Source organism: Pleurodeles waltl, chromosome 1_1 (assembly GCF_031143425.1).
Source record: "Pleurodeles waltl isolate 20211129_DDA chromosome 1_1, aPleWal1.hap1.20221129, whole genome shotgun sequence".
Taxonomy (NCBI): Eukaryota; Metazoa; Chordata; class Amphibia; order Caudata; family Salamandridae; genus Pleurodeles; species Pleurodeles waltl.
This window is the reverse complement of record NC_090436.1, coordinates 807,485,899-807,506,932: the sequence shown is the minus strand read 5'-3', so window position 1 is coordinate 807,506,932 and position 21,034 is coordinate 807,485,899.

The following is a 21,034-nucleotide window of genomic DNA, read 5'->3' as shown; positions in this document are numbered from 1 at the left end:
AGTGCAATCAAAGGTGGTGCCAGGTGGCTATTCCTTGTCTTGGTTCCACCCAGGAAGAGAAAGTAAGAAGAGGCAGGTCTAAGTGCCACCCCTACAGGACAATGTCGGCTAATTTCTTTCCGTGGCTTCAAATGCGGATGTGAAGCTCTTCTACCCTGTTCTTATCAGTTTGATGAGTTTTTTCTGCAAGAACAACTTACAAAAATCAGTGTGTAAGGGAACAATGTTCATCCAAAAATGACCGGGTTTGAACTATGTTGTGGCTGTTGCAAACAAATGTCAGTAAAATACCTATACAAGATATGCCTTTGGTGTTTGGGGTGCTACTCCAAGTCATGTGAGGAATGCACGCTCATGAACCGTAACGTGTTTTGGGGCCATCAGAAAGAAATCCCACTCAAAGTTGAGGGCGCAGACTTGATCCAGCTCCTAAGACCATTCCAGCAATAGGGACTAATCACAGTCAAAGTCTTCTGGTACTTCTAAGCTAAATCTGAAGCGGAAATGCAGGAAGGTGAACTAGGACTCATTCCATTCTGCCATCTCCAGAGATGTCGCAAGAGCATCAATGTGCTACTCAGGACTCTCCATCTTCCACTGAGGAGCCAATCCCCAAGCTTATTGCAATGTACACTGAGTTTCCCAAGTTACTGGCAATGATGCAACATATCAACGCCTTAAGGGAGGCCATGTTGCACATCTTTGGAGTTCTTCCAGTTTCCTCTGTGCACCTTTGGGTCTCAAGGATCCTCTGGGCCTTCAGTAAGGTTACCACCAGCAAAGCTGTCCTCTGTGCTGTGTGTGCCTCTCAAACCCACTTTGAGTCCCTCACTGGTTTCGGTGCTGACTTCTAACTCTGACAACAAAATATGCACTGGTCCCTTCAATTTCAGCCCCAGCCCCGGTGCTGCCAGCACTGGAGAGGGACACTTTACCAATATCGGTGTATGACTCTGACCCAAACTCATTGTGGATACGACTCGCCGCCACATTCCCGAATTCAACCTGATGCACCCAGGCCCCAGTTACAATCAGACAAAGCTCTCCCTCTATTGCAAAGCCGCTCTCTGATGCTCCACCAGTGTTTTGGCTAGACTCTGATCAGAGCCTACCACCACCTGGAGATGGGAGTGACTTATTCCCAAATTACAATGATGACAATCTATGTACGGGCTTATAGGAGGCCAGTGGGCTCAATATATCCTCTGATTCTGGACCGATTTCTCCACCTGGACCACCAACAGAAGAAAGCGCTTTCTTAGCTGTAGCTATTAGATGTGCAGCTGAGGTTTTGGACTTACAACTCCCCTCTGTGTAAGTTAAAACTAATGTCCTCACAGGAGTTCTACAGGTAGCCTGGGCAGGTTTCCTCTGAGCCCTTATAAACATTCAATGAACCCCTTACTGACACATTATTGGTCACCTAGGATAAACCTTGTTGTTACCTACCAGTGAACAGGCATGTAGCCAGGTACCACTGACTGGTGCTAGGCGACCTTAATTTACTGGTTGAACACAACACTCCAGAGAGTCTGGTGGTCCAGGCTTCCACCAGCAAAGTGATCCCCAGTAGATTTCATATGCCCCCTTAACCCCCGTACACCCCTTGGAAAGAGAGTCAAAGAGGACTCAGGCAATTGGGAAACAAATTATTTTGTTAGCCAGCCTTGCTGTGAGGCTGTTTAATCCCAGTTGTATACTTGGACAATATACACATACCATCTAGGACATGGTCAGCAAGATCTTGAAGGCAATCCCTGAAGAATTTTGGGCCTCCCTGCCTCAAACCATTCAGGATGGTCAGGAAGTGGACAAATACATAATTTGTTGTGGTCTTGAGATAACCAATTGCTTGGACTGGGCAGTTGGTATAACGGTGGTGCTTCATCACCACATTGGGATTGAATCTGTAAGCTTTTCTTTGGATATCCAAGCATCCCTTATGGATATGCCTTTTGACGGATCTTGCCTGTTTAGTGAGAATGCAGATTCTGCCCTGGAACGCTTCAAAGAGAGCAGGGCCATGCTATATTCTTTGGGCCTCTGGACCCCTGCCTGTTTTCTCAGTAATTCTCTACCTTTTAAGGCTACTCCAGAACTTTGGCGTACAAGCAATGCACAGTATTGCTACACCTGCAACAGAAGACACCACAGTCCTTTCAGGTCAGGGTCGAGGATCAGGGTCAGGCAGAAAACATATACATCACCAGGGCAAAGACCTTCACAGTACTTCAACCCTGCAACACCGGTCTCTGAGCTACTTTAGTTTTAACTTGGGGGTAGACGACCAAGCTGTGGGAGGGAAGGTCAAACATTTCCTCCAAGGGTTGCAAGCTGTTACATCCAACAGATCGGTTCTTCAAATCGTTCAATTGTGCTATATCATTTAATTCCTTTCTGACCCCTCCTCATATCTTCTGCCCACATCAAAGGAGCTCCTGTCCATCCTGTTCTAAGCGGTGCAGGCCCTACTGCCCAAAGGGACCATAGAGAGGGTAATGGACTCAGAACTAGGCAATGATTCATACAATTTCCTCATGTTGAAAAAGGAAGGAAGAATTTTGCCCTCTAAATACCTTTCTGCAGAGGAGCACATTTAAGGTGCTCACACTGGTCCAGGTTCTGTCTGCCCTGGACATGGGCAATGAGAGTGTGGCCTTAGACCTGGAGGACACATAATTTCATTTGACCATCCAGTGGTCTCACAGACTCTATCCTTGGTTCAGTGTAGGCCAGGAGCATTTCCACTTTGCCATGCTCGCCTTCGGCTTCACCAGTGTGCCTCAGGTGCTCACAAAGGTGATGGTGGTGGTGACAGCATAAACTTGGAGGTTACAGATACTAGTTTTCCCCTATCTCAACAACCAGCTGTTGAATGTGGGCTTGCCACAGTTAGCAGTAGGCCACGTCCAGACAACAGTGAATATCCTGACATAACTGGGGTTCATGATCAACATGCTGAAGTCACACCTTACTCTTTTCAATAGGGTCACTATTATAAGAGCCTTCTTAGATATGGTACAGTTCAGGGCCTTCCCTCCGTCACGAGTCCCAGACTTTTGGTCTATGATCCCAAGGTTTCAGCCTCAGTACTTGGTCTCAGTGCGCGTGGTTTTGAGACTTCTTGGCCTATTGGATGCAGGATCTGCAATGGCATCTAAAGTCTTAGTGGGTCCACCATCCAGGGAGCCTGTCGGATTTCATCCTGAGTTCAGAGGAGACTGCATAAGATCTGCAGTGGTGGCTACAGACTACACTTGAACCAGTGGCTGATGCCTCTCTTGCCCACCTAGAGCTGCTTTTGGTAATGTGTGCATTGCTACTGGGTTGAGAAAGTCATCTTGGAGAAATGGAGTTCTGAGGTCTCTGGTCTCTGGCAGAAACCCAGCTACACATCAAACTGTTTGGGTTGCGATCCATTCACCTAGTCCTAAAGGCCTTCCTGCAATCTTGTGTGCTTTCAGCACCAGTAACAATCTCTGCTTGGTACAAACGAAAAGAAGATGTTATGGTTACCCCAAAGCATCCAAGCAGCCTATCTCCACAGACATCACTTGAGGTGGGATATCCTCATCAGCTTTGCCACAAAATAACAGAACAAAGCATTATCATGACTAATTTTGGCAAGGATGCATTGTCCCACCAAACCCATACTCTTGTCTATATTTGCAATGGGAAGCTGGCCACTATGATGTGATCGACTCCCTCCCCTTTTCTTTAGTAAAGGAGAGATGTTTCTGGAGTTTTGGGTGGCCCTATAACCAAAACGGATATCTCAACTAACTCTGGGGCATATTTATACTCCGTTTGCGCCGAAATTGCGTCGTTTTTTTTAACGCAATTTCGACGCAAAACTAACTCCATATTTATACTTTGGCGTTAGACGCGTCTAGCGCCAAAGTCCATGGAGTTAGCGTCATTTGTTAGCGTGGACACCTACTTTGCGTTAATTATATGCAAGGTAGGCGTTCCCGTCTAAAAAATCGTCTCCGAGGCATGTGCGTGGGATTTATACTCCCGGGCAAAAATCACGCCCGGGAGTGGGCGGGTCCAAAAAAATGACGTACGGCCGCTTTTGCGCCGTTTTTTAGCGCCTGCAAAAGGCAGGCGTTAAGGGACCTGTGGGCTCTGAAGGAGCCCAGAAGTGCCCCCCATGCCCCCAGGGACACCCCCTGTCACCCATGCCCACCCCAGGAGGACACCCAAGGCTGGAGGGACCCATCCCAGGGACATTAAGGTAAGTTCAGGTAAGTGGTTTTTAAAAAAAAAAATTGTGGCATAGGGGGGCCTGATTTGTGCCCCCCTACATGCCACTATGCCCAATGACCATGCCCAGGGGACAGAAGTCCCCTGGGCATGGCCATTGGGCAAGGGGGCATGACTCCTGTCTTTGCTAAGACAGGAGTCATTTCTATGGGGGTTGGGAGTGAAAAAAAATGGCGCAAATCGGGTTGGGGCAAAAAAATTGCCTCAACCTGACTTACCCCATTTCTTGACGCCCAAGCTCCATATCCCCCTACGCCGGCGCTGCCTGGTGTACGTCGTTTTTTTTAACGCACACCAGACGGTGCCGGCGCTAATTTTTTTGACGCAAAACTGCGTTGGCGCAGTTTTGCGTCAAAAAGTATAAATATGGGACTCTGTGTCTTAGCTGTGCTGTGAAGACGTGGGATTGGTTGCTGGTAGAATGGTAAAAGAGCTGCACACTCACTAGAGATATGTGGACTTGTTATCAAGCTACAGACTATGGCACATTTTTGGGGATTTGTGGTGCAATTCAGCAAGTCAATTTTTATTCAATAGGGCGACTTCCTGTCCTTTCCATCTGTGCTGGCACCCTTCAGGCTACCTTTTACCAGTGCAGGCACTCTTGCACCATGGTACAAGGCTGCCTGCGTTGCATGCAGGATTGTTGTTATGCAGGAAGGAACACCTTCCTGCACAAAAACAATCCTGAGAGGCGTTTTCCTCTTTCTGCAGCACACACAGAAAGAGGAACAAACAAGGAGAAATAAAAATATTTCTCTTCATTACGCCTCTCCTCAGGAAGCACATCATTTTGGCACAGTCCCAAGTTTACAAGTACTTGTAAATCTGGGAAAGTGTCATATCTGTGGGTGTTGCATGGGAACACCCATGGAAATGCCTCCCTGGCACAGAGTAATGTAATGCAGCAATTTGCGCTGTGTTACATTACTTAAGATTTATGGTGCCATGCAGGGCCACCTTACGTGTTTTCATAAATCTCACTTGAGATTTGTGTCTCTCTTGTACCACATTGCCTTCCTCAGCATGCAGCAGTTACACTGTTCTCCATGGAGAACACACACTGAGCTCTGAACACCATAGAAGAATTCAATACAAAAGTCTACACACTAATTGGACCTAGGAATCTCAGGATTCGATTTGTGGCCGCTGATCATGGCTATAACATTTCCAAAGCCATGGCAGTTGGAGGATTCTTGAGTGCTTTGCTTAGTCCATTGCATTATACTGATTGGGAAGGGCTTCCACAAAAGTAAGTAGTAGTCCAGAACAGAATGTTCACAGGTTGGAGGATTTGCACACATTATAGTCACTCCACAAAGGTCCAGATGTGCTTGGGGATCAATCAACAAGCATATAAAGGCCCTGTAAAAGTCAAAGGGCAGCTAACAGATTGACAGAAATGCTAACACCCTTTGAGATTTTGATGCTGGAGTTAGCAAGCAATTTTGTACCAAGCCATTCTGTTGCTGTATTTACTGCAGGACCATTTAAGTAAGGTGGAAGAAACATTTATCAATGTTAATGAAAAAGCAGTTGGTTTATTCAACAACCTACTCATTTTCCTGGATGTAAATACCAGGGTGCAACACAAGATTGAGTCCTCCGAAAAGTAATATGCATGCTATGCTAGATCCCTGGAACAAATATGGACTATCTACTTTCCCTTTTCATCTGGATGTCTCCATTTATTGGAAGTGGATTATAAAGAAAATGTCTAAACTGAAATAAGAGACTGTCTTTGAGATCAAAGAAGAACTGAAGTGCCATCTTCACCAACTTCTGAATAGTATGTGGTGGCTCCAGCAGCAGGTCACAACAGCAGCAGTGGAGTGGAGTAGAGTGGAGAAGTGTGGCACAATGGTTAGAGCAGCAGACCCTGATGCAGAGATCTGGCCCGGGACCAGTGTTCAATTCCCACCTCAGCGGGTCTTGGGCTCAATTCCCTTGGGCCAGATAATTCTCGCCTCAGTGCCTAATCTAATTAATGAGTCTAACTCTGGCCAATAGCTTGCTTAATCTCCACAACGCCCCTCACAGCACTTGGATGTTTGACTTCAGCCTGGGGCTGTCCAGGAGTGGGCACCTCACAGAGAAAAGTGAGGAGGGGTTCCACTGCGGTATGTGTACAGTGCCTTGAGACCCTAACGGGTGAGTAGTGCGCTATACAAGTGTAAAGTTTTAGGTTTACAGCACCAATGACTGGTAAAACAATCACAGTTTTAAGTCACACTTTCTGCTACAAAACCAGCACCAGCAGAAAGATCTGGACTTTAACCTGCATCAACTACAAAGACATAAGAAACTCAGGAGCACAAAATGTTAACTATTGGAAAAGACAGTCTGTAACAGAAGTACTTGAATGGCCAAGCAAGTTTCCTAGTGGACGAAGACCCTATGAGCTATTGGCATGGGAAAAAGCAACAGTGGCCAGAACTCAGTAGGCCGGCAAGAAAATACACATTATGGCCCTCATTACAACATTTGCGGTAAATGCCGCCTACTGCTGTGCTGAGGGCCGCCAACTTACCGTGATCGCGGCAGTATACCGCTACAGGTGTTCTGACCCACACACAGAAATCTGCCACTATACAGACACCCACACAAGTCCGCCAGACGAATGGTCAGCGATAAACTGGCGGTACCAAAACCCACACCGTTACGCCAACAGGAATACGCCCACAGTATCAGAACCCACGAATCACCGCGGTGGTCTTTCAACCGCGGTAAACCATTGGCGGTACACACCGCTGCGCTCATAATACACACACACTTACAAAACTCCACCACATTGGACAATTCAAACTACACACACTTGACACACATACACACACCACACCCACACCACTATAAAACACCCACCCACATTACCCACAACCCTTTCAACGAAAAAAAGATAGAAAACAGAGAGAGACAAGCTAGGACCACCCACTCAATCTGAGCCACAGAACACCATCATCCATACATCATCCACGCACCTCACAGCACACACCCCAACACATCACCCCACACATCCTCACACATACCACTCACACCACATCCATGGCACCACAAAGACACCCCAGGTTTCCGAGGAGGAGCTAAGGGTCATGGTGGAGGAAATCATCCGGGTAGAGCCACAGGTCACAGGTGCGGCAGACGTCCATTGCAAGGAAGATGGAGCTATGGCAGAGAGTCGTGGACAGGGTCAACGCCGTGGAACAGCACCCCAGAACAAGGGATAACATCAGGAAGAGGTGGAACGACCTACGGGGAAGGTGCGTTCTGTGGTTGCAAGGCACCAGGTAGCCGTATAGAGGACTGACGGTGGACCCCCACCTCCTCCCCCACAACTATGAACATGGGAGGAGCAAGTCTGGGCAATAATGCATCCTGAGGGCCTCACAGGAGTAGCAGGCGGACTGGACTCTGGTAAGTCAAATCTTTACTACTATATCCCCCACCCTACCTGCATGCCATCACAACCTCCTACCCTCACCCCATCACTCCACCAACTCACAAATACCCCACTATCACAACCCACCCACCCCAATACCAAGCCCTGCATGCAACACCTATGCATGGACACCCATAACAGACCTGCATGGACACCCATCACTAAAGCATGCCTGTTAGAGAGAACCTCGCCCACAAAATCACCACGCACACAAGGCAAAGCTGACAGGGCTATCACAACCATACAGGGAAACACACCCATGCAGAAGATGGCACACGCAGATACAAATTCACTGCATTTACATCCCCACAGGATTCCTACTCAATGTCACCGGAGAGGAGGTGCCACCAACATCCAGTCCCACCACAGAAGAGGCCCACAGTGATGACAGCAGCTCTGCATGCCTGGATCACGATGACCAACCTGGCCCATCAGGGACCTCTGGACAGTTGGGTACCCAGGCACAGACTTATACCACCACAGACCCTCCCCCCGCAGGAAACACCAGCACAGCACCCACCCAGTGGGCCCATACCACTGTCCCCAGGACACGTCAATTAGCAGTGTGTCCACCACTACAGGGACCCCAGGCAACCCCACAAACCTAAGACAATCAGGGACCTGGGGTCAGTGGCAGGGGGCACACAGTTCAGGGGACAGAGGCACAGGACAACAAGGATGCTGGGAGGACTGCTGTGTAACAGGGGGAGGACAGGCCCAGGGAACCCACTCTCCACAAGGCACTTGCAGGGTTCCTGGGAGCATACCAACATTCCCAGGAGACCTTGGGCCAGATACTGGCCAAGTGGCAGAAGACCCAGCGGCTGCAGGAGGGGCAGTACCTGGGGATCAGGGAGGACCTGAAGGACATCCACACCATCCTGGTCACCATTGCAGGGTTGCTGGCTGACATGGCCAACACCATGAGGGAGGCAGTGGCACACCAACGGGCCCCTGACACTAGCCACACCGAAGTACAGCCCTCCACCTCTGCCGGCGCTGGTGGACAGGAGGGCCCGCCACTGGAACAACAGGCCACCAGCATCCCACCCCCTGAAGAAGGAGAACCACCCTGCACATGGTCCCTGCGATCCAGGCAGAAGCCAGAGAACATTGCCCAGACCCCCGCCAGGAAATAAGACTCTCCTGATAGTCACCCTTGTGTCCCACTCTGTTACCCTGAGCACCCTGAACTGCCATTGTTCCCCTTCCTATGCCCCATTGGACAATGCACCTGTGATACAAACAGACTGGACATTCCTCCACCATCACCCAAGCCCACTGCACACTCCCGCCAACCTATTAGCACTTAAATAAACACCCTTGGAACAAAGTCTGGAGTCTGTCAATTGATTGAAATAGGTATTAGTTCAACAATCTGTAAGCATTGCAATTCATATGTACAGTTATATATACATTGGTATGACTGTAGTAGGCAGCAGAAAACACACCAGGAGCCAGAGTGGGGCACAGAGATCTGAAAATAGAGATGCCAAATGGGTACAGTAAGTGGCCTTAGACATAGGGAAATCATGCAGCCATTTCCAATGTCCAACACAAAACTGCAATGTAAAGTGAGGTTACAGTGTCTTACCTGTGTGTCACTGTGTGTCACTGGAAGTACTACTGTATGAGAGAACGTCGGTTGTCCACATCTTCATCCTCTGCCTCCTCTTCCTCACTGTCCACAGGCTCCACCGCTGCCACAAGACCATCTCCAGGCTCATCCTCCTGCAGAAAGGGCACCTGGCGTCTCAAGGCCAGGTTGTGCAACATGCAACATGCAACGATGATCTGGTACACCTTCTTGTGTGAGTAGCACAGGGATCCACCAGTCAGATGGAGGCACCCGAACCTGCCCTTCAGGAGGCCGAAGGTTCTTTCAATTATCCGCCTTGTTCACCCATGTGCCTCATTGTAACGTTCCTCTGCACCTGGCCTGGCATTCCTCACTGGGGTCAGTAGCCATGAGAGGTTGGGGTAACCAGAGTCACCTGCAAATATCGAGGGATACCTGTTAGCCACACACTCACCCTTAGGGACAACCCCATACCTATACACCAATATATACTGGGTGGGGACCTTGGGCTCACCTATTGGCCACACCCAGTGCCTCTGGAGTTGAGCCTTCACATATGGGATGCTGCTATTCCTCAAGATAAAGGCATCATGCACAGAGCCAAGATACTTGGCATTCACAAGGGACATGTACTGGTCCGCCAAACACACCATCTGCACATCAGAGAGTGATAGCTTTTTCTATTCCTAAACATTTGTTCATTTCTCCAGGGGGTAGGGGACAGATGCTACATGGGTACCATCAATGGCACCAATGATGTTGGGGATGTGTCCCAGGGCATAAAAGTCAGCCTTCACTGTGGCCAAATCCTCCACCTGGGGGAATAAGATATAGCTGTGCATGTGTTTCAGCAGGGCAGACAACACTCTGGTCAACACATTGGAGAACATTGGCTGAGACATCCCTGATGCTGTGGCTACTGTTGTTTGGAAGGAACCACTTGCCAGGAAATGGAGCACTGACAGGACCTGCACTAGAGGGGGGATACCTGTGGGCTGGCGGATAGCTGAAATCAGGTCTGGCTTCAATTGGGCACACAGTTCTTGGATTGTGGCCCGATCAAGTCTGTAGGTTAGGATAAAGTGTCTATCCTCCATTGTTGCCAGGTCCACCAGGGGTCTGTACACTGGAGGATGTCTCCATCTCATATTCATGCTCAGTGGTTGAACAGACAAACAGGTGAGTACACTGTGAGCATGATGAGTAGGCCATGAATGTATGGAGTGCTGTGTGTGTAAGCCACATGTATGGGGGGCTGAGGTGTCCTGGGCAGAGTGCTGCATGTATGGTGGTCAATGTATGTGTGGAAGGGGATGGGAGGGATATGGTGGGCCATGAGTATGACAGTCCGGACAGTATGACTGATCCCTTTTCTGCTGCCTTTTTCCTGCAGGTCAGCGCCCATCAGAAAAAAGGTATTTGGTGTGCCATCGCCAGGGAGGTGCGGACCCTGGGGGTCTTTGACTGGCGGGGCACCCACTGCCGCAAACCGTGGGAGGACCTGCGCCACTGGGCAAGGAAAAAGGCAAATGCCCAGCTGGGGCTGGCCTCCCAATGATGAAGGGGTGCCCGTCGTACCCTGACCCCCCTGATGTTCCGCATCCTGGCGGTGGCCTATCCGGAGTTGGATGGGCGCTTGAGGGCATCACAGCAGCCACAAGGGGGTGAGTACAAATTCAGAATCATGACTTTGCGCGCATTAAGGTATTACCTGGGTGGGAATGTGGACTTTGGGTGCCCCTAGGCCAGGGCGAACATGGCAGGTTAGGTCCCTTTTTGTGCAGGGTCTGAAGCACTCCAACCTTAATGGTGTTAGTGGGGATCTCCTACTGGTCATGGCCCTGTTTGTTTCAGGTGTGCAGCTGATGGCGTTATGCTAGGTACCCCATGGGCTGGTGACTATCTTTGTAACTGGTAGTGCATGGCCTGGTGCATAGGGCTGCTCCCTGTGTTTTGTGTACACTAACGGTAGTGTTGTTGCTGGCATTGACCAAGTGTATCCTCTGTCTCTCCCCCCCTTTTTGTTTTGTCACCCTGTCCTTGTGTGCATTAGCATCATCTGGCAGAGGAGCAGACGCACTGGCGTCAAAGGGAGCTGCATCCCACATGGGCCTGGAGGCCGAATCCACCCAGGGTGAGGACACCAGTGGGACGGAGTGTGAGGAGAGCACCACGACGGAGACAGGAGGGGACACTACAGACAGCGACTCCTCCTCTGATGGAAGCTCCCTGGCGGTGGCGGACACCTCTGTGCCCACCCCAACAACAGGTACAGCCGCCAACCCCCTACCAGCACCACCCTCCCAACAGCCCCTCAGCATGTTTCCCAGGCCCACTTACCCAGGAGGGTGGGCATCTCTTTCACCCCAGGCAACTCAGGCCCTGCCCCAGTCAGCCCTGCTGCCCTCAGTGAGGAGGCTATTGACCTCCTGAGATCCCTCACTGTTGGGCAGTCAACCATACTGAATGCTATCCAGGGTGTCGAGAGGCATTTGCAACAAACAAATGCATACCTGGAGGGCATTCACTCTGGCGTGGCGGCCCAAGAGAGAGCATTGCAGGCTCTGGCCTCCGCACTGATGGCAGCCATTGTCCCTGTATCCAGCCTCCCCCCTCCAACTTCCTCTACCCAGTCCCAATCCCCTCAACCCCAGCCTATCCCAAGCACACCTTCAGACAAGCATTCACCCAAATCAACACACAGAAGTGGCTCAGGCAAACACAAGCACCACACTTCATCTCACAGGCACTCACACAAGCACCAGTCCCACGCAGACACACCACAATCCGCTGCCTCCACTGTGTCCCCCTCCTCCTCGTCATCCACCTCCCTCCCAGTAGCATCTCCACTCACACCTGCATGCACTACATCCTCATCCACTACCTCCATCAACAGCACGCCCATCACTACACACCCCTCACTGGCAGTCACCACCCCCACATCCATGCACACGTCCCCTGTGTCCTCTCCCACTGTGTCTGTAACCCCTTCTCCCAAAGTACACAAATGCAAGCACACACCCAACCCACTGCCATCCACCTCATAAAAGCATCCAGCTCATGCACCTGCACCCAAACACAGCAGACTGACACCTCCTACAACCACTCCCTCTTCCTCCACTCCCAAACCTTCACCCTCTTCCCACCCCATTGTCCCTAAGAAGCTCTTCCTAGCAAACATTGACCTCTTGCCTGCCCCCCCGTCCTTCACCTCGGGCCAGGGTGGCCAAAACCGAGCCCAGCACCTCAGCCACCAAATCCACGTCTGCTGTGGTGTCTGCAGCTGTCAGAGGCTCAAATGGGGCATCCATCAGCCCAGCCAGTGTGCCACCAACCCCTGCCAAGGGCAAGAACATTCCGCCACCTGCCAAGGTGAAGAAGGTGACAGCATCTGTGGTTGTGATTCCATTTTTGTTACCGCCGGCCTGTTGGAGTATTACCTTGGCTTTAACACCGACCACCAGGGTTGTAATGAGGGCCTATGTCTTGTAAGCAGCACATTCTCTGAGTGGGTTTTTAGTTCAGGGAGCACAGTTGTCAAGCTCAGAAGGACCAGTCTATCTCCTCAAAACATGAAGTGCCTTACTGTGATGAAAATGAACAAGATTTCATGCCTAAAATTACCAGGCCCCAGATGACACAATAGTGGATTTTTCAGACATCACATGGTCGGAAAAACTGAATATGAAGATGAACTGCACATGCTGAACTAAAAAGTAACATCAAAATGTCTGCTGCAAGAAACCTGAAACACACGAATTTGTATATTTGGTGTGCCAATTAACCCTTTTGCTGTTAGGCCCGTTCCCCAGACTACTAAGACCTTTTTTTGCTATTGGGTGTACTTGTGCTTACGCCTGCATACCTTTTTTCAGCATAAGGTAGCCATGCCAAATTTGTGTCCCTTTTTTAAATATCCAGGGAATTCTAAAGGTACCCAAGGTCTGTGGATTCCCCTGCACGGGATGTAGAAAATTGCTAAAATATAGCTAAATTCTGTGTTTGCAACAAAAATAGAAAAACATGCTGCACAGCAAAAGCATTTTTCTACAAATGACATCAATTAAAGGTTTGCTGTGCTAGGGTCACCACCTTGCAAGCTTTTAGGAAAGCTCAGTTGTATCAAAAACATTTTTTTTACCACAAGTTTGCATTTTTCTTAAAGTTCATCCATTTTTTCTCATTTTTATGGCTTCAACCTACCCATAGGTGATCTGGGGAAGCTATACGTTTTTTAAAAAGTAAACAAAATGTATAATTAATTTGTGTAGATCCGTCAAGACTTTCCTAAACAAACTAACTGAAGAAATAAAAAAAAGAAAATGAGTGGGAAAAACCAGTCATTTGTAGCAACATTTTTATCTGTAACTTTTTGTCGCGTTGGGCAATTTACTAAAAAAACTATTGTTACATCCAACAAACGGATCTGGTCATGGCAATATATGGGGATTGTAGGTTTCCCAAAAACACATGACACTTAGGGCCTCATTACAACTTTGGCGGAGGGGGTTAATCTGTCCCAAATGTGACAGATGCCCATCGTATTATGAGTTCCATAGGACATAATGGACTCGTAATATGGCGGGCGGGAAATCCATCACATTTGGGGCGGATTAACCACCCCCCGCCAAAAGTTGTAATCAGGCCCTTAGAGCCAATAACTGAGCTACAAATCACAATGATTTTTCATTGTGCACAAACTATACTGCAATTCAATGGTAAAATATGGAAAAATGAAAAATGGGTCTGAAGGAAACCTATGTATTTCTGAAATGTACACAATATACTGAGGTTAGAAACAGTGACACTAATTATTTGTACACTTCTGAATTTAGACCCATACTCTCTGATTCAGAGATAGTGTGATAATGTGTTTTTTCATATACAGTGTTTTATATTTGAAAGCCATAAAGGCAGAGAAATCCAATTTGCAATAACAAATGTTCTACTATTGTGTTCCCACAAGTTGCACGATATAAACGGTACCCCAATTGTGTGGCTGGGCTTATAGCCAGCAACTCAAAATGTCCCAAAACGTGACCTGGTGGCATCATATTTTGTGTAGCAAAATTCCACACTTTTTTTTTCTACAGTGAGGGTAACTGTGGACTTTGGGCCCTAGGGCAGTCACCGCACAAGTAAACCTACCATAACCAAACATTTTTTTAAACAAGGCACACCGGGGTGAGCAAGGTCATATTTTCTTAACCAGAAGCCCTTGCAAACATTTAAGGCCCTCATTACAACCCTGGCGGTCGGTGTTAAAGCGGCGGTAATACCGCCAACAGGCCGGCGGTAAAAAAAATGGAATCACGACCATGGCAGAAACCACCAACATAGACAGCCACTTTAACACTCCGACCGCCACGGCGGTAGAAACAAACACCGCTGCGGTAACCGCCAACAGACAGGCGGAACACAATGTACCGCCCACTGTATTACAAGGCACAGATACGCCACCTTTTCCGGGGCGGTACCAACGCCATCAAAAGCACGGCTGAAACAGTACACAGAAGGGAAACCACTCACCTCTCGACACCCTACAAGGAACCAGGACGCCATGGAGCCCGAACTTCAGGTGCTACCAAAGTTGGTATACCTTCTCCTCTACCAGGAGCAGCTACGACGGCGGCAATGACCACAGTGAGTACTACACCTAGCACACAGGGGAGGGGGGAGGAAAAAGAGAGTAACACACACACGCAACACCCCCACCCCCACCCTCACCCACAACACCAAACACACAAATGCATGCTGCAGCATTACATATACACCCCGTTACCCCCTGGAAGAACGCAAGGGCAAAAGGAAATGATTGTAACAAGTGTAATCATCGAAAATTCAGATATGGAAACAGGTCTGTAACAGATCAGTTTATACAAATATGTACAGCAACTACAAAAGTCCGGATAGTGTTCCAATCATTGTCTGTGGACCAGTGGTCCCAAAATGCATGGGCGAAGACCACACATGATACCTGACTCGAAACGGAGAGAACACTGCTGGGGCATGAGGTCGAAAATAAGCAGGCATCTCAGGGAGAAGGGGGGGGCACCTCAGCCGGATGAAGGGATGACGCCACTGCTCCACGAGGGGGCTCCATGCCCACTGCTTGGTCCTGGGGAGTGCAAAGCCACAGTCTCTTAAGTCTCTCAAGTGGGTGGTTTGCCACTGCTTTATCCTGGGGAGTGCAAAGCCACAGTCTCTCAAGTCTCTCAAGTGGGTGGTTTGCCCACTGCTTTATTCTGGGGAGTGCAAAGCCACAGTCTCTCAAGTCTCACAAGTGGGTGGTTTGCCCACTGCTTTATCCTGGGGAGTGCAAAGCCACAGTCTCTCAAGCCTCTCACGTGGGTGGTTTGCCCACTGCTTGGTCCTGGGGAGTGAAATCCACAGTCTCTCAAGTGTGTGACAAGTTCCACTGGTTCTGGAGGGCTTAGTGCTCAGAGTGCTTCATCCTGCCAAGGACTGGGGTAGTGGATGTATCTCTCCACTGGTTCTGGAGGGGGCTTAGTGCCCAGAGTGCTTCATCCTGCCAAGGACTTGGGTAGTGGATGTATCTCTCCACTGGTTCTGGGGAGGGCTTAGTGCCCAGAGTGCTTCATCCTGCCAAGGACTGGGGTAGTGGATGCCTTTCTCCACTGGTTCTGGAGGGGGCTTTGTGCCCAGTCTGCTTCATCCTACCAAGGACAGGGTGAGTGGATGCCTTTCTCCACTGGTTCTGGAGGGGGTTTTGTGCCCAGTCTGCTTCATCCCGCCAAGGATAGGGTGAGTGGATGCCTTTCTCTACCTGTTCTGGAGGGGGCTTTGTGCCCAGTCTACTTCATCCTACCAAGGATAGGGTGAGTGGATGCCTTTCTCCACTGGTTCTGGAGGGCGCTTTGTGCGCAGTCTGCTTTGTCCTGCCAAGGATAGGTTGAGTGGATGCCTTTCTCCACTGGTTCTGGAGGGGGCTTTGTGCCCAGAGTGCGTCATCCTGCCAAGGACTGGGGTAGTGTATGTATCTCTCCCCTGGTTCTGGAGGGGGCTTTGTGCCCAGAGTGCTTCATCCTGCCAAGGACTGGGGTAGTGGATGTATCTCTCCACTGGTTCTGGAGGGGGCATGGTGCCCAGAGTGCTGCACATGCTGTGAGGCAGGTCCCATTCCCTCACCTGGGTGTGTATGCCACGAGATTGCCTGGGAACAGGTAGCATGATACTCCATGGAGTCAAAGACACACTCCACCCTGCTGCGACTTTGCCTGCCAACTGCTGGTACTAACAGTGCTGGTTGTGGTGGCTCACGTACACTGTGCAGGGTCCAGGACGTCTCCTGCAGCCTCGGACGGCTGTCCACTGGGAATGTTGTCCATGTCGGCTGTGGTGGCACTGTCTGTGCACGTCGCGGGGCTGGTGGCGGTGGCAGCGGCGGTGTCTGTGGCGGAGATGCTGCCGGTGGTGCATGTGTCAGCACCTGTGGAGGGATACAGCAGGACGTCTCCTGCAGCCTCGGACGGTTGCCCACTGGGGATGATGCTGGGGACTGTTGCTGAGGCAGCAGACATGCAGGTGGCAATGCAGGGGGCGGGGCAGGTGGCGGTACAGGTGGCAGTGTCTACTGCTGTACAGGTTGCTGCTCTGTTTGCCAGAGGGGGTGACACCAGTCCCTCAGCCTGAGGCTCTGTGCCCTGTGCTGACTTCCCCTTAGCCTTGTGTCCCTTCCCCACCTTGGAAGTGGCTGCTGGGACCTTGGCACTGTCCCCTTTTGGCTTGGAGGAGGCCTTGCTGGGTGGGTGGTGCAGCTTTTCCCTACGGCATGTGGGCACCTTCTTCACCTTGGCAGGTGGCAGAATGGGCTGATCCTTGGCCTTGCTAGGTGGCACACTGGCAGCCCTGATGGGTGCCGCCTTCGATGTTCCCGGACTTGCAGGGACCACAGTGCTGGAGGATTTGGTGGCTGAGGTGCTGAGCTGGGATCTGGACATCCTGGCCCTAGGGGAAGGACGGGGAGGGGGTGTAGGGAAGAGGTCAATGTTAGCCAGGAAACGTTTTTAGACACACTGGGACGGGAAGATGGAGGGGGTTTGGGAGTGGAGGAACAGGTAGTGGTTGTAGGAGGTGTACATCTGCTGAGTTTGGGTGAAGGTGCATGGGCTGGAGGCTGTTGTGAGGTGGATGGCTGTTGAGTGGCTGTGTGCCTGCATTTGTGTAGTTTGGGAGGAGGGCTCACAGACACACTTGGAGAGGACACAGGGGACGTGTGAATGGTAGTGGGGGTGGAGATTGCACGTGAGTGATGTGTGTTGATGGGCGTGCTGGTGATGGAGGTAGTGGCTGAGGATGTAGTGCATGCAGGTGTGATTGCAGATGGGACTGGGAGGGAGGAGGAGGACGTGGAGGAGGGGGACACAGTGGAGGCAGTGGATGGTGCTGTGTCTGCATGGGGATGGTGCTTATGTGAGTGCCTGTGGGATGTGTGGTGCTTATGTTTGCCATGTCCACTCTTGTGTGTTGATGAGTGTGCATGCTGGTCTGATGGTGTGCTTGGGATAAGCTGAGGTACAGGGGATTGGGTCTGGGTAGTGAAAGTTGGAAGGGGGACGCTGGACACAGGGACAATGGCTGCCATCAGTGCTGAGGCCAGAGCCTGAAATGCTCTCTGTTGGGCTGCCACGCCAGAATGAATGCCCTCCAGGTATGCATTTGTTTGTTGCAAATGCCTCTCAACACCCTGGGTGGCATTTGAAAATGGTTGATTGCCCAACAGTGAGGGATCTCAGGAGGTCAATAGCCTCCTCATTGAGGGCAGCAGGGCTGAGTGGGGCAGGGCCTGAGGTGCCTGGGGCGAAGGAGATGCCCACCCTCCTGGGTGAGCGGGCACGGGAAACACACTGAGGGGCTCCTGGGAGGGCAGTGCTGGTATGGGGGGTGGCGGCTGTACCTATTGATGCGGTGGGCACAGAGGTGCCCGCCACGGCAAGGGAGCTCCCATCAGAGGAGGAGTCGCTGTCGCTGGTGTCTCCTCCTGTCCTCGTCGTGGAGCTCCCCTCGCCCTCTGTGCCACTGGTGCCTTCAGACTCTGTTAATTCACCCTCCAGGGCCATGTGGGTTGCAGCTCCCTCCTGCTCTGGTGCCAATGCTCCTCCGCCAGATGATGCTAATACACACAAGGACAGGGTGATAAAACATAAAGCGGGGGAAAGACAGAAGAGACACATGGTCAATGCCTGCAACAGCACTACCGTTGGCGGACACAGCACACAGGGAGCAGCCCTATGCACTAGCTCATGCACTAACAGTTCATGGGAAAAGCACATGCCCATGGGTGACTCTGCCTAGACCCACTTGATGCACACCTGGAACCTACCAGAGCCTGACTAGGTGTAGAGGGCCACTACCACTTTTGGGGTTGGATTAGCACTGAGCCTGCTAAACAATGGATCTACCTTGGTGCGTCTGCCCTGGCCTAGGGGTACCCACAGCCCACTTCCCCCACCCAGAAACCTCATACAGCGCACAGAGTCAGCTGAATGAGACTGTACTCACCCCATTGTGGCTGCTGTGATGCCCTCAAGCGCCCATCCAACTCAGGATATGCCACCGCCAAGATCGGGTACATCAGTGGGGTCATGGTGCAATGGGCACCCCTTCCACGTTGGGAGGCCATCCCCAGCTGGGCCTCCGCCATCTTCTTGGTCCAGTGGCACAGGTCCTCCCATCTTTTGCGGCAGTGGGTGCTCCGTCTATGGTAGACACCCAGGGTCCACACTTCCTTGGTGATAGCACGCCATATACCCTTCTTCTGGTGGGCGCGGACCTAGAGGAATAGTGATCCGTCCGGATCTTCTTACTCATTGGCCACAAACCTCCCACCCTGGCCCAGAAAAACATACACTCACCATCCTCACATGCTGGCCTCTGCCCCCCCTGTCTTTTCCATCCACGACACTCCATACATTCATGTGCCATGCATCATGCTCACAGTGTACTCACCTGTTTGTCTGGAGGACCGTAGAGTAGTGTGTACTGGGGGAGGACCCCATCCACCAGTTTCTCCAACCCCTCCGCAGTGAAGGCAGGGGCCCTTTCCCCAGACACTGTAGCCATTGTCGCTTCCAGACTCAGGTCACAGCAGCACATGCAGTGTAGGTCCTCTCCTGTTGAAGGTCAGGTATCAAGTGAGTGAACAGATAGAAAATGGCAGTCACGTCTGCGGCGGTGCGTACCGTCACTGCCGGCGTACATCGTCATTGGCTCCTGGAACCCATAGGGCCCAATGATAACCAATGCTGAATTGCGCTGCGGTCTTTGTCTGCCTACCGCGACGCTGCACAACGCCAGCGCACTTACCTCATTTTCCCTTGTCCCTCCTTACAGGTCAGGCAGCTGCCATTTCAGGGGGGCACATGGCAGGGACACTAACTGAGTCACAGCACTTTTGGCCAGGAATACGGACAGACAGAGCCACACACCTATTACATCACAATTGTTTTAAACAGCCTTGTGAGACATATGTGGTGTATGACCCTCTGCCCACCCTTCTCCTCCATAGGGCACTTCCACTGGGGCAGGTGAGGAGATGGCGTCATCCTCCGGTATACAGACCCCTGGTGGATATGTTGACAATGGAAGACAGACACATCATTATCACCTACGGACTTGATCGTGCCACAATCCATGAACTGTGTGCCCAGTTGGAGCAAGACCTGATGTCAGCTATCCGCCGTCCCACAGGAATCCCCCCTTTAGTGCAGGTCCTGTCAGTGCTCCATTTCCTGGCCAGTGGGTCCTTTCAAACAACAGTGGCCATGGCATCAGGGATGTCACAGCCAATGTTCTCTAACGTGTTGTCCAGAGTGTTGTCTGCCCTGCTGAAACACATGTGCAGCTACATCGTTTTCCCTCAGGTGGAGGATTTGCCCACAGTGAAAGGTGACTTCTATGCCCTGGGACATATCCCCAGCATCATTGGTGCCATTGATGGTACACATGTGGAATTTGCCCCCCCGCAGGAATGAACAGGTGTACAGAAACTGCAAAAGCTACCATTCTATGAATGTGCAGATGGTGTGTTTGGCAGACCAGTACATCTCCCATGTGAATGCCAAGTATCCTGGCTCAGTGCATGATGCTTACATTTTGAGGAATTGCAGCATCCCTTATGTGATGGGGCAACTCCAGAGGCACCGTGTGTTGCTAATAGGTGAGCCCAAGGTCTCAACACAGTTGACATAGGTGTCTGGGCATGGGAGAGTCCCTATGGGTTGGAGGATGTCTAACAGTTGTCCCTTGATATTTGCAGGTGACTCTGGTTACCACAACCTGTCATGGCTACTGACCCCAGTGAGGAATCCCAGGACAAGAGCAGAGGAACGCTACAATGAGGCACATGGGCGAACTAGGAGGATAATAGAGTGCGCCTTCGGCCTCCTGAAGGCCAGATTCCAGTGACTTCCTCTAACAGGTGCCTCCCTATACTACTCACCGAAGAAGGTGTGCCAGATCATCGTGGCATGCTGTATGTTGCACAACCTGGCTTTGCGACGCCAAGTGCCTTTTCTGCAGGAGGTTGGGCCTGATGATGGTCTTGTGGCAGCTGTGGAGCCTGTGGACAGTGAAGAAGAGGAGGCAGAAGAAGAAGATATAGACAACCCAAACAACATCATCATGCAATACTTCCAGTGAGACACAGGTAAGAGGATGGCACTGCTTCTCTCATATCATACTACTGTAGGACATAGCATAAATCTGCCTTTTTCCCTCTGTATGGACCCTGG